Raw genomic sequence first — 18605 nt, 5'->3', positions numbered from 1 at the left:
ATAGGTATGTTTTGGTATATATGGATTTTCTGCAATACCATTAAGACAGTCACCTGCATTGAAAAAAAGCATAACTTCTAGAATGAGTATGAGCAACAAAGGAACATGCATCCTAGATGGGACTTGAAGCCACTGTCCCAGGTGATAGTAAACTTTTCAGGAAACTAATCCACAATGTCATTAGGATAAATGTCTGCTTTTAGATACTGGGCAATAATTTTGCAAGCTGAACAGTTCCAGATTGTTAAGCAGATTAAAGTTTCTGGTGGAGCCATTTGTGCAGTATGAAGCAAGAATGAAAGGAACATCTCCAATATTGTTTTAATGAAATAAATCCTATCACCCCAGATGGGACTTGAACCCACAATCCATTAGGCCACTGGGGCTTAGTAACATCTTTGAGTGAAACTGATTTTTTCATTAGTATAATCATTAATTGTTGCGATATAGGAAAGCCGTTTATTTGTGTTCTTTGCTTTACAAATCCCAGCATGAAATGTGATTGTACTATCCAGACCTAATAGTGTGGACCTTCATGTTACATTGCAGCAAAACAGATTGATGCAACTCTTTTACCAATAAAGAGGTAGTCTTTTGCATTCCATTTTGTTGACTAACTAAAGTAATTTTTACAGTGCATATGAACCAAAGCAGCTGTGGGTACTGGTACTTAAAAACAGTCATGTTTGTGTTTTTTTTCTGCCTTCATATCAGGATGTTCAGGAAGCAGATGATGATTATTAACTGATGACATTAGAAAAAAAATTACATTTGCTCCAGGTGAGGCTTGAATTCACAACCTCAGGATTGTTCAACAGATACTGTCTTATAAGTACCGCGCACAGACCGATTGCGCCACAGGACCACATGGACAAAGAGCTTTATTTTCAGTTGAGTGATTTTAGCATCGAGTTGACTAAGTAAATTAACTTGGTTTATTAATTTTAAATTAGTTACTTTTTAAATCCACTAAACTACTGCACCCAATACTAAAGTACCTAATAAAAGTAATATTATAATCATAAGGTAATCAATTATATTGTGCATTTGTGTTATTGCCCAGTTTTATGTATCCATAGGTGTATATTGCAATGAATTCATGCCACTGTTGTACAGTACAATATTATCAAAATTGTAAAATAATTCCTGTTTATTTATCTTAAATATTATTTGCTATAGATATATGTAACTTTAATGTTGCATATGGAAAATATACACTCTAATACCAAAAAATGCAGTATCTTTAAATAAAAATAAGTTAAATCTCACTTGTGCTCTATATTTAAAGGTAAACATTGTTTTTTTGGTCTGACGCACCTAAATTGTCAGTAAAGTCAGTGTCCAAAGAAATATAAAAGGCAGAAAATTACTCTTTTGATGACATGGATGAAAGGACTTCAAGAAACCCATCAGCAATTGCAATAGAAATTGTTATTTTGTAGCCACTCTGATATTAAATTGCAATTAAAACTTAATAGGTATGTTTTGGTATATATGGATTTTCTGCAATACCATTAAGACAGTCACCTGAATTGAAAAAAAGCATAACTTCTAGAATGAGAATGAGCAACAAAGGAACATGCATCCTAGAAGGGACTTGAAGACACTGTCCCAGGTGATAGTAAACTTTTCAGAAAACTAATCCACAATGTCATTAGGATAAATGTCTGCTTTTAGATACTGGGCCATAATTTTGCAAGCTGAACAGTTCCGGATTGATAAGCAGATAAAAGTTTCTGGTGGAGCCATTTGTGCAGTATGAAAGGAACATCTCCAAAACTATTTTAATGAAATAAAGCCTATCACCCCAGATGGGACATGAACACACAATCCCTGGTTAGGAGGCCAGTGCCTTATCCATTAGGCCACTGGGGCTTAGTAACATCTTTGAGTGAAACTGATTTTTTCATTAGTATAATCATTAATTGTTGCGATATAGGAAAGCCATTTATTTGTGTTCTTTGCTTTACAAATCCCAGCATGAAATGTGATTGTACTATCCAGACCTAATAGTGTGGACCCTCATGTTACATTGCAGCAAAACAGATTGATGCAACTCTTTTACCAATAAAGAGGTAGTCTTTTGCATTCCATTTTGTTGACTAACTAAAGTAATTTTTACAGTGCATATGAACCAAAGCAGCTGTGTGTACTGGTACTTAAAAACAGTCATGTTTGTGTTTTTTTTCTGCCTTCATATCAGGATGTTCAGGAAGCAGATGATAATCATTAACTGATGACATTAGAAAAAAAATTACATTTGCTCCAGGTGAGGCTTGAATTCACAACCTCAGGATTGTTCAACAGATACTGTCTTATAAGTACCGCGCACAGACCGATTGCGCCACAGGAGCACATGGACAAAGCGCTTTATTTTTAGTTGAGTGATTTTAGCATTGAGTTGACTAAGTAAATTAACTTGGTTCATTAATTTTAAATTAGTTACTTTTTAAATCCACTAAACTACAGCACCCAATACTAAAGTTCCTAATAAAAGTAATATTCTAATCATAAGGTAATCAATTATATTGTGCATTTGTGTTATTGCCCAGTTTTATGTATCCATAGGTGTATATTGCAATGAATTCATGCCATTGTTGAACAGTACAATATTATCAAAATTGTAAAATAATTCCTGTTTATTTATCTTAAACAATATTTGGTATAGATATATGTAACTTTAATGTTGCATAGGGAAAATATACACTATAATACCAAAAAATGCAGTATCTTTAAATAAAAATAAGTTAAATCTCACTTGTGCTCTATATTTAAAGGTAAACATTGTTTTTTTGGTCTGAAGCACCTAAATTGTCAGTAAAGTCAGTGTCCAAAGAAATATAAAAGGCAGAAAATTACTCTTTTGATGACATGGATGAAAGGACTTCAAGAAACCCATCAGCAATTGCAATAGAAATTGTTATTTTGTAGCCACTCTGATATTAAATTGCAATTAAAACTTAATAGGTATGTTTTGGTATATATGGATTTTCTGCAATACCATTAAGACAGTCACCTGAATTGAAAAAAAGCATAACTTCTAGAATGAGAATGAGCAACAAAGGAACATGCATCCTAGATGGGACTTGAAGCCACTGTCCCAGGTGATAGAACACTTTTCAGAAAACTAATCCACAATGTCATTAGGATAAATGTCTGCTTTTAGATACTGGGCCATAATTTTGCAAGCTGAACAGTTCCGGATTGATAAGCAGATAAAAGTTTCTTGTGGAGCCATTTGTGCAGTATGAAGCAAGAATGAAAGGAACATCTCCAAAATTATTTTAATGAAATAAAGCCTATCACCCCAGATGGGACTTGAACCCACAATCCCTGGCTTAGGAGGCCAGTGCCTTATCCATTAGGCCACTGGGGCTTAGTAACATCTTTGAGTGAAACTGATTTTTTCATTAGTATAATCATTAATTGTTGCGATATAGGAAAGCCGTTTTTTTGTGTTCTATGCTTTACAAATCCCAGCATGAAATGTGATTGTACTATCCAGACCTAATAGTGTGGACCCTCATGTTACATTGCAGCAAAACAGATTGATGCAACTCTTTTACCAATAAAGAGGTAGTCTTTTGCATTCCATTTTGTTGACTAACTAAAGTAATGTTTACAGTGCATATGAACCAAAGCAGCTGTGTGTACTGGTACCTTAAAAACAGTCATGTTTGAGTTTTATTTTCTGCCTTCATATCAGGATGTTCAGGTAGCAGATGATAATCATTAACTGATGACATTAGAAAAAAAATTACATTTGCTCCAGGTGAGGCTTGAATTCACAACCTCAGGATTGCTCAACAGATACTGTCTTATAAGTACCGCGCACAGACCGATTGCGCCACAGGAGCACATGGACAAAGCGCTTTATTTTTAGTTGAGTGATTTTAGCATCGAGTTGACTAAGTAAATTAACTTGGTTTATTAATTTTAAATTAGTTACTTTTTAAATCCACTAAACTACTGCACCCAATACTAAAGTACCTAATAAAAGTAATATTCTAATCATAAGGTAATCAATTATATTGTGCATTTGTGTTATTGCCCAGTTTTATGTATCCATAGGTGTATATTGCAATGAATTCATGCCACTGTTGTACAGTACAATATTATCAAAATTGTAAAATAATTCCTGTTTATTTATCTTAAATATTATTTGCTATAGATATATGTAACTTTAATGTTGCATATGGAAAATATACACTCTAATACCAAAAAATGCAGTATCTTTAAATAAAAATAAGTTAAATCTCACTTGTGCTCTATATTTAAAGGTAAACATTGTTTTTTTGGTCTGAAGCACCTAAATTGTCAGTAAAGTCAGTGTCCAAAGAAATATAAAAGACAGAAAATTACACTTTTGATGACATGGATGAAAGTACTTCAAGAAACCCATCAGCAATTGCAATAGAAATTGTTATTTTGTAGCCACTCTGATATTAAATTGCAATTAAAACTTAATAGGTATGTTTTGGTATAAATGGATTTTCTGCAATACCATTAAGACAGTCACCTGAATTGAAAAAAATCATAACTTCTAGAATGAGAATGAGCAACAAAGGAACATGCATCCTAGATGGGACTTGAAGCCACTGTCCCAGGTGATAGTAAACTTTTCAGAAAACTAATCCACAATGTCATTAGGATAAATGTCTGCTTTTAGATACTGGGCCATAATTTTGCAAGCTGAACAGTTCCGGATTGATAAGCAGATAAAAGTTTCTGGTGGAGCCATTTGTGCAGTATGAAGCAAGAATGAAAGGAACATCTCCAAAATTATTTTAATGAAATAAAGCCTATCACCCCAGATGGGACTTGAACCCACAATCCCTGGTTAGGAGGCCAGTGCCTTATCCATTAGGCCACTGGGGCTTAGTAACATCTTTGAGTGAAACTGAGTTTTTCATTAGTATAATCATTAATTGTTGCGATATAGGAAAGCCGTTTATTTGTGTTCTTTGCTTTACAAATCCCAGCATGATATGTGATTGTACTATCCAGACCTAATAGTGTGGACCCTCATGTTACAGTGCAGCAAAACAGATTGATGCAACTCTTTTACCAATAAAGAGGTAGTCTTTTGCATTCCATTTTGTTGACTAACTAAAGTAATGTTTACAGTGCATATGAACCAAAGCAGCTGTGTGTACTGGTACTTAAAAACAGTCATGTTTGTGTTTTTTTTCTGCCTTCATATCAGGATGTTCAGGAAGCAGATGATAATCATTAACTGATGACATTAGAAAAAAAAATACATTTGTTCCAGGTGAGGCTTGAATTCACAACCTCAGCATTGCTCAACAGATACTGTCTTATAAGTCCTGCGCACAGACCGATTGCGCCACAGGAGCACATGGTCAAAGCGCATTATTTTTAGTTGAGTGATTTTAGCATCGGGTTGACTAAGTAAATTAACTTGGTTTATTAATTTTAAATTAGTTACTTTTTAAATCCACTAAACTACTGCACCCAATACTAAAGTACCTAATAAAAGTAATATTGTAATCATAAGGTAATCAATTATATTGTGCATTTGTGTTATTGCCCAGTTTTATGTATCCATAGGTGTATATTGCAATGAATTCATGCCATTGTTGAACAGTACAATATTATCAAAATTGTAAAATAATTCCTGTTTATTTATCTTAAATAATATTTGGTATAGATATATGTAACTTTAATGTTGCATAGGGAAAATATACACTATAATACCAAAAAATGCAGTATCTTTAAATAAAAATAAGTTAAATCTCACTTGTGCTCTATATTTAAAGGTAAACATTGTTTTTTTGGTCTGAAGCACCTAAATTGTCAGTAAAGTCAGTGACCAAAGAAATATAAAAGGCAGAAAATTACTCTTTTGATGACATGGATGAAAGGACTTCAAGAAACCCATCAGCAATTGCAATAGAAATTGTTATTTTGTAGCCACTCTGATATTAAATTGCAATTAAAACTTAATAGGTATGTTTTGGTATATATGGATTTTCTGCAATACCATTAAGACAGTCACCTGAATTGAAAAAAAGCATAACTTCTAGAATGAGAATGAGCAACAAAGGAACATGCATCCTAGATGGGACTTGAAGCCACTGTCCCAGGTGATAGAACACTTTTCAGAAAACTAATCCACAATGTCATTAGGATAAATGTCTGCTTTTAGATACTGGGCCATAATTTTGCAAGCTGAACAGTTCCGGATTGATAAGCAGATAAAAGTTTCTTGTGGAGCCATTTGTGCAGTATGAAGCAAGAATGAAAGGAACATCTCCAAAATTATTTTAATGAAATAAAGCCTATGACCCCAGATGGGACTTGAACCCACAATCCCTGGCTTAGGAGGCCAGTGCCTTATCCATTAGGCCACTGGGGCTTAGTAACATCTTTGAGTGAAACTGATTTTTTCATTAGTATAATCATTAATTGCTGCGATATAGGAAAGCCGTTTTTTTGTGTTCTATGCTTTACAAATCCCAGCATGAAATGTGATTGTACTATCCAGACCTAATAGTGTGGACCCTCATGTTACATTGCAGCAAAACAGATTGATGCAACTCTTTTACCAATAAAGAGGTAGTCTTTTGCATTCCATTTTGTTGACTAACTAAAGTAATGTTTACAGTGCATATGAACCAAAGCAGCTGTGTGTACTGGTACCTTAAAAACAGTCATGTTTGAGTTTTTTTTTCTGCCTTCATATCAGGATGTTCAGGTAGCAGATGATAATCATTAACTGATGACATTAGAAAAAAAATTACATTTGCTCCAGGTGAGGCTTGAATTCACAACCTCAGGATTGCTCAACAGATACTGTCTTATAAGTACCACGCACAGACCGATTGCACCACAGGAGCACATGGACAAAGCACTTTATTTTTAGTTGAGTGATTTTAGCATCGAGTTGACTAAGTAAATTAACTTGGTTTATTAATTTTAAATTAGTTACTTTTTAAATCCTCTAAACTACTGCACCCAATACTAAAGTACCTAATAAAAGTAATATTCTAATCATAAGGTAATCAATTATATTGTGCATTTGTGTTATTGCCCAGTTTTATGTATCCATAGGTGTATATTGCAATGAATTCATGCCATTGTTGAACAGTACAATATTATCAAAATTGTAAAATAATTCCTGTTTATTTATCTTAAATAATATTTGGTATAGATATATGTAACTTTAATGTTGCATAGGGAAAATATACACTATAATACCAAAAAATGCAGTATCTTTAAATAAAAATAAGTTAAATCTCACTTGTGCTCTATATTTAAAGGTAAACATTGTTTTTTTGGTCTGAAGCACCTAAATTGTCAGTAAAGTCAGTGACCAAAGAAATATAAAAGGCAGAAAATTACTCTTTTGATGACATGGATGAAAGGACTTCAAGAAACCCATCAGCAATTGCAAAAGAAATTGTTATTTTGTAGCCACTCTGATATTAAATTGCAATTAAAACTTAATAGGTATGTTTTGGTATATATGGATTTTCTGCAATACCATTAAGACAGTCACCTGAATTGAAAAAAGCATAACTTCTAGAATGAGAATGAGCAACAAAGGAACATGCATCCTAGATGGGACTTGAAGACACTGTCCCAGGTGATAGTAAACTTTTCAGAAAACTAATCCACAATGTCATTAGGATAAATGTCTGCTTTTAGATACTGGGCCATAATTTTGCAAGCTGAACAGTTCCGGATTGATAAGCAGATAAAAGTTTCTGGTGGAGCCATTTGTGCAGTATGAAGCAAGAATGAAAGGAACATCTCCAAAATTATTTTAATGAAATAAAGCCTATCACCCCAGATGGGACTTGAACAAACAATCCCTGGCTTAGGAGGCCAGTGCCTTATCCATTAGGCCACTGGGGCTTAGTAACATCTTTGAGTGAAACTGATTTTTTCATTAGTATAATCATTAATTGTTGCGATATAGGAAAGCCGTTTATTTGTGTTCTTTGCTTTACAAATCCCAGCATGAAATGTGATTGTACTATCCAGACCTAATAGTGTGGACCCTCATGTTACAGTGCAGCAAAACAGATTGATGCAACTCTTTTACCAATAAAGAGGTAGTCTTTTGCATTCCATTTTGTTGACTAACTAAAGTAATGTTTACAGTGCATATGAACCAAAGCAGCTGTGTGTACTGGTACTTAAAAACAGTCATGTTTGTGTTTTTTTTCTGCCTTCATATCAGGATGTTCAGGAAGCAGATGATAATCATTAACTGATGACATTAGAAAAAAAAATACATTTGTTCCAGGTGAGGCTTGAATTCACAACCTCAGCATTGCTCAACAGATACTGTCTTATAAGTCCTGCGCACAGACCGATTGCGCCACAGGAGCACATGGTCAAAGCGCATTATTTTTAGTTGAGTGATTTTAGCATCGGGTTGACTAAGTAAATTAACTTGGTTTATTAATTTTAAATTAGTTACTTTTTAAATCCACTAAACTACTGCACCCAATACTAAAGTACCTAATAAAAGTAATATTCTAATCATAAGGTAATCAATTATATTGTGCATTTGTGTTATTGCCCAGTTTTATGTATCCATAGGTGTATATTGCAATGAATTCATGCCATTGTTGAACAGTACAATATTATCAAAATTGTAAAATAATTCCTGTTTATTTATCTTAAATAATATTTGGTATAGATATATGTAACTTTAATGTTGCATAGGGAAAATATACACTATAATACCAAAAAATGCAGTATCTTTAAATAAAAATAAGTTAAATCTCACTTGTGCTCTATATTTAAAGGTAAACATTGTTTTTTTGGTCTGAAGCACCTAAATTGTCAGTAAAGTCAGTGACCAAAGAAATATAAAAGGCAGAAAATTACTCTTTTGATGACATGGATGAAAGGACTTCAAGAAACCCATCAGCAATTGCAATAGAAATTGTTATTTTGTAGCCACTCTGATATTAAATTGCAATTAAAACTTAATAGGTATGTTTTGGTATATATGGATTTTCTGCAATACCATTAAGACAGTCACCTGAATTGAAAAAAAGCATAACTTCTAGAATGAGAATGAGCAACAAAGGAACATGCATCCTAGATGGGACTTGAAGCCACTGTCCCAGGTGATAGAACACTTTTCAGAAAACTAATCCACAATGTCATTAGGATAAATGTCTGCTTTTAGATACTGGGCCATAATTTTGCAAGCTGAACAGTTCCGGATTGATAAGCAGATAAAAGTTTCTTGTGGAGCCATTTGTGCAGTATGAAGCAAGAATGAAAGGAACATCTCCAAAATTATTTTAATGAAATAAAGCCTATGACCCCAGATGGGACTTGAACCCACAATCCCTGGCTTAGGAGGCCAGTGCCTTATCTATTAGGCCACTGGGGCTTAGTAACATCTTTGAGTGAAACTGATTTTTTCATTAGTATAATCATTAATTGTTGCGATATAGGAAAGCCATTTATTTGTGTTCTTTGCTTTACAAATCCCAGCATGAAATGTGATTGTACTATCCAGACCTAATAGTGTGGACCCTCATGTTACATTGCAGCAAAACAGATTGATGCAACTCTTTTACCAATAAAGAGGTAGTCTTTTGCATTCCATTTTGTTGACTAACTAAAGTAATTTTTACAGTGCATATGAACCAAAGCAGCTGTGTGTACTGGTACTTAAAAACAGTCATGTTTGTGTTTTTTTTCTGCCTTCATATCAGGATGTTCAGGAAGCAGATGATAATCATTAACTGATGACATTAGAAAAAAAATTACATTTGCTCCAGGTGAGGCTTGAATTCACAACCTCAGGATTGTTCAACAGATACTGTCTTATAAGTACCGCGCACAGACCGATTGCGCCACAGGAGCACATGGACAAAGCGCTTTATTTTTAGTTGAGTGATTTTAGCATCGAGTTGACTAAGTAAATTAACTAGGTTCATTAATTTTAAATTAGTTACTTTTTAAATCCACTAAACTACTGCACCCAATACTAAAGTACCTAATAAAAGTAATATTCTAATCATAAGGTAATCAATTATATTGTGCATTTGTGTTATTGACCAGTTTTATGTATCCATAGGTGTATATTGCAATGAATTCATGCCATTGTTGAACAGTACAATATTATCAAAATTGTAAAATAATTCCTGTTTATTTATCTTAAATAATATTTGGTATAGATATATGTAACTTTAATGTTGCATAGGGAAAATATACACTATAATACCAAAAAATGCAGTATCTTTAAATAAAAATAAGTTAAATCTCACTTGTGCTCTATATTTAAAGGTAAACATTGTTTTTTTGGTCTGAAGCACCTAAATTGTCAGTAAAGTCAGTGACCAAAGAAATATAAAAGGCAGAAAATTACTCTTTTGATGACATGGATGAAAGGACTTCAAGAAACCCATCAGCAATTGCAAAAGAAATTGTTATTTTGTAGCCACTCTGATATTAAATTGCAATTAAAACTTAATAGGTATGTTTTGGTATATATGGATTTTCTGCAATACCATTAAGACAGTCACCTGAATTGAAAAAAAGCATAACTTCTAGAATGAGAATGAGCAACAAAGGAACATGCATCCTAGATGGGACTTGAAGCCACTGTCCCAGGTGATAGAACACTTTTCAGAAAACTAATCCACAATGTCATTAGGATAAATGTCTGCTTTTAGATACTGGGCCATAATTTTGCAAGCTGATCAGTTCAGGATTGATAAGCAGATAAAAGTTTCTTGTGGAGCCATTTGTGCAGTATGAAGCAAGAATGAAAGGAACATCTCCAAAAATATTTTAATGAAATAAAGCCTATCACCCCAGATGGGACTTGAACCCACAATCCCTGGCTTAGGAGGCCAGTGCCATATCCATTAGGCCACTGGGGCTTAGTAACATCTTTGAGTGAAACTGATTTTTTCATTAGTATAATCATTAATTGTTGCGATATAGGAAAGCCGTTTTTTTGTGTTCTTTGCTTTACAAATCCCAGCATGAAATGTGATTGTACTATCCAGACCTAATAGTGTGGACCCTCATGTTACATTGCAGCAAAACAGATTGATGCAACTCTTTTACCAATAAAGAGGTAGTCTTTTGCATTCCATTTTGTTGACTAACTAAAGTAATGTTTACAGTGCATATGAACCAAAGCAGCTGTGTGTACTGGTACCTTAAAAACAGTCATGTTTGAGTTTTTTTTTCTGCCTTCATATCAGGATGTTCAGGTAGCAGATGATAATCATTAACTGATGACATTAGAAAAAAAATTACATTTGCTCCAGGTGAGGCTTGAATTCACAACCTCAGGATTGCTCAACAGATACTGTCTTATAAGTACCGCGCACAGACCGATTGCGCCACAGGAGCACATGGACAAAGCGCTTTATTTTTAGTTGAGTGATTTTAGCATCGAGTTGACTAAGTAAATTAACTTGGTTTATTAATTTTAAATTAGTTACTTTTTAAATCCACTAAACTACTGCACCCAATACTAAAGTACCTAATAAAAGTAATATTCTAATCATAAGGTAATCAATTATATTGTGCATTTGTGTTATTGCCCAGTTTTATGTATCCATAGGTGTATATTGCAATGAATTCATGCCATTGTTGAACAGTACAATATTATCAAAATTGTAAAATAATTCCTGTTTATTTATCTTAAATAATATTTGGTATAGATATATGTAACTTTAATGTTGCATAGGGAAAATATACACTATAATACCAAAAAATGCAGTATCTTTAAATAAAAATAAGTTAAATCTCACTTGTGCTCTATATTTAAAGGTAAACATTGTTTTTTTGGTCTGAAGCACCTAAATTGTCAGTAAAGTCAGTGACCAAAGAAATATAAAAGGCAGAAAATTACTCTTTTGATGACATGGATGAAAGGACTTCAAGAAACCCATCAGCAATTGCAAAAGAAATTGTTATTTTGTAGCCACTCTGATATTAAATTGCAATTAAAACTTAATAGGTATGTTTTGGTATATATGGATTTTCTGCAATACCATTAAGACAGTCACCTGAATTGAAAAAAGCATAACTTCTAGAATGAGAATGAGCAACAAAGGAACATGCATCCTAGATGGGACTTGAAGACACTGTCCCAGGTGATAGTAAACTTTTCAGAAAACTAATCCACAATGTCATTAGGATAAATGTCTGCTTTTAGATACTGGGCCATAATTTTGCAAGCTGAACAGTTCCGGATTGATAAGCAGATAAAAGTTTCTGGTGGAGCCATTTGTGCAGTATGAAGCAAGAATGAAAGGAACATCTCCAAAATTATTTTAATGAAATAAAGCCTATCACCCCAGATGGGACTTGAACAAACAATCCCTGGCTTAGGAGGCCAGTGCCTTATCCATTAGGCCACTGGGGCTTAGTAACATCTTTGAGTGAAACTGATTTTTTCATTAGTATAATCATTAATTGTTGCGATATAGGAAAGCCGTTTTTTTGTGTTCTTTGCTTTACAAATCCCAGCATGAAATGTGATTGTACTATCCAGACCTAATAGTGTGGACCCTCATGTTACATTGCAGCAAAACAGATTGATGCAACTCTTTTACCAATAAAGAGGTAGTCTTTTGCATTCCATTTTGTTGACTAACTAAAGTAATGTTTACAGTGCATATGAACCAAAGCAGCTGTGTGTACTGGTACCTTAAAAACAGTCATGTTTGAGTTTTTTTTTCTGCCTTCATATCAGGATGTTCAGGTAGCAGATGATAATCATTAACTGATGACATTAGAAAAAAAATTACATTTGCTCCAGGTGAGGCTTGAATTCACAACCTCAGGATTGCTCAACAGATACTGTCTTATAAGTACCGCGCACAGACCGATTGCGCCACAGGAGCACATGGACAAAGCGCTTTATTTTTAGTTGAGTGATTTTAGCATCGAGTTGACTAAGTAAATTAACTTGGTTTATTAATTTTAAATTAGTTACTTTTTAAATCCACTAAACTACTGCACCCAATACTAAAGTACCTAATAAAAGTAATATTCTAATCATAAGGTAATCAATTATATTGTGCATTTGTGTTATTGCCCAGTTTTATGTATCCATAGGTGTATATTGCAATGAATTCATGCCATTGTTGAACAGTACAATATTATCAAAATTGTAAAATAATTCCTGTTTATTTATCTTAAATAATATTTGGTATAGATATATGTAACTTTAATGTTGCATAGGGAAAATATACACTATAATACCAAAAAATGCAGTATCTTTAAATAAAAATAAGTTAAATCTCACTTGTGCTCTATATTTAAAGGTAAACATTGTTTTTTTGGTCTGAAGCACCTAAATTGTCAGTAAAGTCAGTGACCAAAGAAATATAAAAGGCAGAAAATTACTCTTTTGATGACATGGATGAAAGGACTTCAAGAAACCCATCAGCAATTGCAAAAGAAATTGTTATTTTGTAGCCACTCTGATATTAAATTGCAATTAAAACTTAATAGGTATGTTTTGGTATATATGGATTTTCTGCAATACCATTAAGACAGTCACCTGAATTGAAAAAAGCATAACTTCTAGAATGAGAATGAGCAACAAAGGAACATGCATCCTAGATGGGACTTGAAGACACTGTCCCAGGTGATAGTAAACTTTTCAGAAAACTAATCCACAATGTCATTAGGATAAATGTCTGCTTTTAGATACTGGGCCATAATTTTGCAAGCTGAACAGTTCCGGATTGATAAGCAGATAAAAGTTTCTGGTGGAGCCATTTGTGCAGTATGAAGCAAGAATGAAAGGAACATCTCCAAAATTATTTTAATGAAATAAAGCCTATCACCCCAGATGGGACTTGAACAAACAATCCCTGGCTTAGGAGGCCAGTGCCTTATCCATTAGGCCACTGGGGTTTAGTAACATCTTTGAGTGAAACTGATTTTTTCATTAGTATAATCATTAATTGTTGCGATATAGGAAAGCCGTTTATTTGTGTTCTTTGCTTTACAAATCCCAGCATGAAATGTGATTGTACTATCCAGACCTAATAGTGTGGACCCTCATGTTACAGTGCAGCAAAACAGATTGATGCAACTCTTTTACCAATAAAGAGGTAGTCTTTTGCATTCCATTTTGTTGACTAACTAAAGTAATGTTTACAGTGCATATGAACCAAAGCAGCTGTGTGTACTGGTACTTAAAAACAGTCATGTTTGTGTTTTTTTTCTGCCTTCATATCAGGATGTTCAGGAAGCAGATGATAATCATTAACTGATGACATTAGAAAAAAAAATACATTTGTTCCAGGTGAGGCTTGAATTCACAACCTCAGCATTGCTCAACAGATACTGTCTTATAAGTCCTGCGCACAGACCGATTGCGCCACAGGAGCACATGGTCAAAGCGCATTATTTTTAGTTGAGTGATTTTAGCATCGGGTTGACTAAGTAAATTAACTTGGTTTATTAATTTTAAATTAGTTACTTTTTAAATCCACTAAACTACTGCACCCAATACTAAAGTACCTAATAAAAGTAATATTCTAATCATAAGGTAATCAATTATATTGTGCATTTGTGTTATTGCCCAGTTTTATGTATCCATAGGTGTATATTGCAATGAATTCATGCCATTGTTGAACAGTACAATATTATCAAAATTGTAAAATAATTCCTGTTTATTTATCTTAAATAATATTTGGTATAGATATATGTAACTTTAATGTTGCATAGGGAAAATATACACTATAATACCAAAAAATGCAGTATCTTTAAATAAAAATAAGTTAAATCTCACTTGTGCTCTATATTTAAAGGTAAACATTGTTTTTTTGGTCTGAAGCACCTAAATTGTCAGTAAAGTCAGTGACCAAAGAAATATAAAAGGCAGAAAATTACTCTTTTGATGACATGGATGAAAGGACTTCAAGAAACCCATCAGCAATTGCAATAGAAATTGTTATTTTGTAGCCACTCTGATATTAAATTGCAATTAAAACTTAATAGGTATGTTTTGGTATATATGGATTTTCTGCAATACCATTAAGACAGTCACCTGAATTGAAAAAAAGCATAACTTCTAGAATGAGAATGAGCAACAAAGGAACATGCATCCTAGATGGGACTTGAAGCCACTGTCCCAGGTGATAGAACACTTTTCAGAAAACTAATCCACAATGTCATTAGGATAAATGTCTGCTTTTAGATACTGAGCCATAATTTTGCAAGCTGAACAGTTCCGGATTGATAAGCAGATAAAAGTTTCTTGTGGAGCCATTTGTGCAGTATGAAGCAAGAATGAAAGGAACATCTCCAAAATTATTTTAATGAAATAAAGCCTATGACCCCAGATGGGACTTGAACCCACAATCCCTGGCTTAGGAGGCCAGTGCCTTATCTATTAGGCCACTGGGGCTTAGTAACATCTTTGAGTGAAACTGATTTTTTCATTAGTATAATCATTAATTGTTGCGATATAGGAAAGCCATTTATTTGTGTTCTTTGCTTTACAAATCCCAGCATGAAATGTGATTGTACTATCCAGACCTAATAGTGTGGACCCTCATGTTACATTGCAGCAAAACAGATTGATGCAACTCTTTTACCAATAAAGAGGTAGTCTTTTGCATTCCATTTTGTTGACTAACTAAAGTAATTTTTACAGTGCATATGAACCAAAGCAGCTGTGTGTACTGGTACTTAAAAACAGTCATGTTTGTGTTTTTTTTCTGCCTTCATATCAGGATGTTCAGGAAGCAGATGATAATCATTAACTGATGACATTAGAAAAAAAATTACATTTGCTCCAGGTGAGGCTTGAATTCACAACCTCAGGATTGTTCAACAGATACTGTCTTATAAGTACCGCGCACAGACCGATTGCGCCACAGGAGCACATGGACAAAGCGCTTTATTTTTAGTTGAGTGATTTTAGCATCGAGTTGACTAAGTAAATTAACTTGGTTCATTAATTTTAAATTAGTTACTTTTTAAATCCACTAAACTACTGCACCCAATACTAAAGTACCTAATAAAAGTAATATTCTAATCATAAGGTAATCAATTATATTGTGCATTTGTGTTATTGCCCAGTTTTATGTATCCATAGGTGTATATTGCAATGAATTCATGCCATTGTTGAACAGTACAATATTATCAAAATTGTAAAATAATTCCTGTTTATTTATCTTAAATAATATTTGGTATAGATATATGTAACTTTAATGTTGCATAGGGAAAATATACACTATAATACCAAAAAATGCAGTATCTTTAAATAAAAATAAGTTAAATCTCACTTGTGCTCTATATTTAAAGGTAAACATTGTTTTTTTGGTCTGAAGCACCTAAATTGTCAGTAAAGTCAGTGACCAAAGAAATATAAAAGGCAGAAAATTACTCTTTTGATGACATGGATGAAAGGACTTCAAGAAACCCATCAGCAATTGCAAAAGAAATTGTTATTTTGTAGCCACTCTGATATTAAATTGCAATTAAAACTTAATAGGTATGTTTTGGTATATATGGATTTTCTGCAATACCATTAAGACAGTCACCTGAATTGAAAAAAAGCATAACTTCTAGAATGAGAATGAGCAACAAAGGAACATGCATCCTAGATGGGACTTGAAGCCACTGTCCCAGGTGATAGAACACTTTTCAGAAAACTAATCCACAATGTCATTAGGATAAATGTCTGCTTTTAGATACTGGGCCATAATTTTGCAAGCTGATCAGTTCAGGATTGCTAAGCAGATAAAAGTTTCTTGTGGAGCCATTTGTGCAGTATGAAGCAAGAATGAAAGGAACATCTCCAAAAATATTTTAATGAAATAAAGCCTATCACCCCAGATGGGACTTGAACCCACAATCCCTGGCTTAGGAGGCCAGTGCCATATCCATTAGGCCACTGGGGCTTAGTAACATCTTTGAGTGAAACTGATTTTTTCATTAGTATAATCATTAATTGTTGCGATATAGGAAAGCCGTTTTTTTGTGTTCTTTGCTTTACAAATCCCAGCATGAAATGTGATTGTACTATCCAGACCTAATAGTGTGGACCCTCATGTTACATTGCAGCAAAACAGATTGATGCAACTCTTTTACCAATAAAGAGGTAGTCTTTTGCATTCCATTTTGTTGACTAACTAAAGTAATGTTTACAGTGCATATGAACCAAAGCAGCTGTGTGTACTGGTACCTTAAAAACAGTCATGTTTGAGTTTTTTTTTCTGCCTTCATATCAGGATGTTCAGGTAGCAGATGATAATCATTAACTGATGACATTAGAAAAAAAATTACATTTGCTCCAGGTGAGGCTTGAATTCACAACCTCAGGATTGCTCAACAGATACTGTCTTATAAGTACCGCGCACAGACCGATTGCGCCACAGGAGCACATGGACAAAGCGCTTTATTTTTAGTTGAGTGATTTTAGCATCGAGTTGACTAAGTAAATTAACTTGGTTTATTAATTTTAAATTAGTTACTTTTTAAATCCACTAAACTACTGCACCCAATACTAAAGTACCTAATAAAAGTAATATTCTAATCATAAGGTAATCAATTATATTGTGCATTTGTGTTATTGCCCAGTTTTATGTATCCATAGGTGTATATTGCAATGAATTCATGCCACTGTTGTACAGTACAATATTATCAAAATTGTAAAATAATTCCTGTTTATTTATCTTAAATATTATTTGCTATAGATATATGTAACTTTAATGTTGCATATGGAAAATATACACTCTAATACCAAAAATGCAGTATCTTTAAATAAAAATAAGTTAAATCTCACTTGTGCTCTATATTTAAAGGTAAACATTGTTTTTTTGGTCTGAAGCACCTAAATTGTCAGTAAAGTCAGTGTCCAAAGAAATATAAAAGGCAGAAAATTACACTTTTGATGACATGGATGAAAGTACTTCAAGAAACCCATCAGCAATTGCAATAGAAATTGTTATTTTGTAGCCACTCTGATATTAAATTGCAATTAAAACTTAATAGGTATGTTTTGGTATATATGGATTTTCTGCAATACCATTAAGACAGTCACCTGAATTGAATAAAAGCATAACTTCTAGAATGAGAATGAGCAACAAAGGAACATGCATCCTAGATGGGACTTGAAGACACTGTCCCAGGTGATAGTAAACTTTTCAGAAAACTAATCCACAATGTCATTAGGATAAATGTCTGCTTTTAGATACTGGGCCATAATTTTGCAAGCTGAACAGTTCCGGATTGATAAGCAGATAAAAGTTTCTGGTGGAGCCATTTGTGCAGTATGAAGCAAGAATGAAAGGAACATCTCCAAAATTATTTTAATGAAATAAAGCCTATCACCCCAGATGGGACTTGAACCCACAATCCATTAGGCCACTGGGGTTTAGTAACATCTTTGAGTGAAACTGATTTTTTCATTAGTATATTCATTAATTGTTGCGATATAGGAAAGCCGTTTATTTGTGTTCTTTGCTTTACAAATCCCAGCATGAAATGTGATTGTACTATCCAGACCTAATAGTGTGGACCCTCATGTTACATTGCAGCAAAACAGATTGATGCAACTCTTTTACCAATAAAGAGGTAGTCTTTTGCATTCCATTTTGTTGACTAACTAAAGTAAT

At 33.5% G+C, this 18605-nt stretch overlaps 6 non-coding genes across 6 annotated transcripts; all 6 read right to left on the bottom strand.

Moving 5' to 3' along the window:
* Window positions 1-3303: 3303 nt before the first annotated feature.
* Window positions 3304-3376, bottom strand: TRNAR-CCU (transfer RNA arginine (anticodon CCU)). Its single transcript has one exon. It is a non-coding gene; the product is annotated as a tRNA-Arg (tRNA).
* A 2929-nt stretch (window positions 3377-6305) lies between these two features.
* TRNAR-CCU (transfer RNA arginine (anticodon CCU)) lies at window positions 6306-6379 on the bottom strand. The gene has a single exon. It is a non-coding gene; the product is annotated as a tRNA-Arg (tRNA).
* Window positions 6380-9308: 2929 nt separating this feature from the next.
* Window positions 9309-9382, bottom strand: TRNAR-CCU (transfer RNA arginine (anticodon CCU)). The gene has a single exon. It is a non-coding gene; the product is annotated as a tRNA-Arg (tRNA).
* A 1428-nt stretch (window positions 9383-10810) lies between these two features.
* Window positions 10811-10883, bottom strand: TRNAR-CCU (transfer RNA arginine (anticodon CCU)). Its single transcript has one exon. It is a non-coding gene; the product is annotated as a tRNA-Arg (tRNA).
* A 4431-nt stretch (window positions 10884-15314) lies between these two features.
* On the bottom strand, window positions 15315-15388 carry TRNAR-CCU (transfer RNA arginine (anticodon CCU)). The gene has a single exon. It is a non-coding gene; the product is annotated as a tRNA-Arg (tRNA).
* A 1428-nt stretch (window positions 15389-16816) lies between these two features.
* Window positions 16817-16889, bottom strand: TRNAR-CCU (transfer RNA arginine (anticodon CCU)). The gene has a single exon. It is a non-coding gene; the product is annotated as a tRNA-Arg (tRNA).
* Window positions 16890-18605: the final 1716 nt, after the last annotated feature.

The sequence above is a fragment of the Taudactylus pleione genome, unplaced genomic scaffold, assembly GCF_031769625.1.
Source record: "Taudactylus pleione unplaced genomic scaffold, aTauple2 ptg000473l, whole genome shotgun sequence".
Classification (NCBI taxonomy): domain Eukaryota; kingdom Metazoa; phylum Chordata; class Amphibia; order Anura; family Myobatrachidae; genus Taudactylus; species Taudactylus pleione.
This window is presented reverse-complemented; position numbering and strand designations above follow the sequence as displayed.